Source organism: Cricetulus griseus (genome assembly GCF_003668045.3).
Source record: "Cricetulus griseus strain 17A/GY chromosome 1 unlocalized genomic scaffold, alternate assembly CriGri-PICRH-1.0 chr1_1, whole genome shotgun sequence".
Lineage (NCBI taxonomy): Eukaryota > Metazoa > Chordata > Mammalia > Rodentia > Cricetidae > Cricetulus > Cricetulus griseus.
Genome location: NW_023276807.1, coordinates 175661105 through 175662286, shown reverse-complemented (window position 1 = coordinate 175662286; position 1182 = coordinate 175661105).

Sequence of the window (1182 nt, the reverse complement as noted above, 5' to 3'; positions counted from 1 at the left end):
CTTATGCTTTTTCTTTGTTTTGTTTGTTTTGTTCAATTCTGGTTTGTTGGTTTTATTTGCCTTCTAAAGAAGGAGAAAACAGGTGTGGAGTGGGATGGATAGGGAAGATCCAGGAGGAGATGGGGGAGAGGAAACCATGATTAGAGTATATTGTCTGAAGAAATGTATTTTCAATCAAAAAAAGAAAAAAGAAAATGCCAGACATTTGTAGGCCAGTCTTATGGAGGTAATTTCTCAGCTGAGGTCCCCTTAATATGAGTGACCCTAGCCAATATTAAGTTAACAACAACAAAAGTAACAAGGACTATCCCCAACCCTTTTGTGTTTTCTGTTTTAAGATGAGGACCAGCTAAGTTGCCAGGCCACCCTCACATTATGCCACCTGACTGTGGCTCGATTTCTAGTTCTGAAGTCAGGTAAGGGGATTAAACCAACTGCAGTGTCTTTCATATTGCAAACATGACTGAAGCCGTATGTGGTTTTCTGTTAATGAGTAATTCAAACATAACCTTCCTTTTTGAAGGTTTATTTATAAAAAACAGAAAGACATTCTCTCACCTGTTTATAAATAACTCCACATGGTCAACACAACCAACCCAAACCATTTCAGAACGCTCTTGTCATGGCCATTCTTGGTCAAAAACGTGGCAACATCTGGAATTAACTAAAACCTCCAATGGGAGGTACACACATGCGAGATTTGTGATTAATTTGAAGGGGGAAGATCCACTTCTAACCTAGATCTTTGAGGAGGAAGACACAGCTTTAATTCAGATCTTTTGGAGTAGGAAGACCCATCTCTTATCTGAGCCAAGCCTCCTGCTGGCAGCCTGTATAAGGACATGGAAGAAGGAAGCTTCTCTCTTTGCCTGCTTGCTCTCACCTTGCTAGAAAATCCATCCCTTCACTGGCATTAGAGTCTGCTTCTTCAGGATTCCAGTGTTTACTGAAGACCAGTTGAGACGTCCAGCCTCCAGGACTGAGCAACTACTGGATTCTTGAACCTTCCATTCATAGGCAGCCATTGTTGGATTAGCTGGACTGCATCCTGTAAATCATCCTAATAAATCCCCTTTTATATAAAGAGATTCCTTCTATAAGTTCTGTTATTCTAGAGAACCCTGACTAATGTAGCCCTATCTCAGAGTTTTCAGTACCCAGCAAGGTTGGAGGGAACTTTTC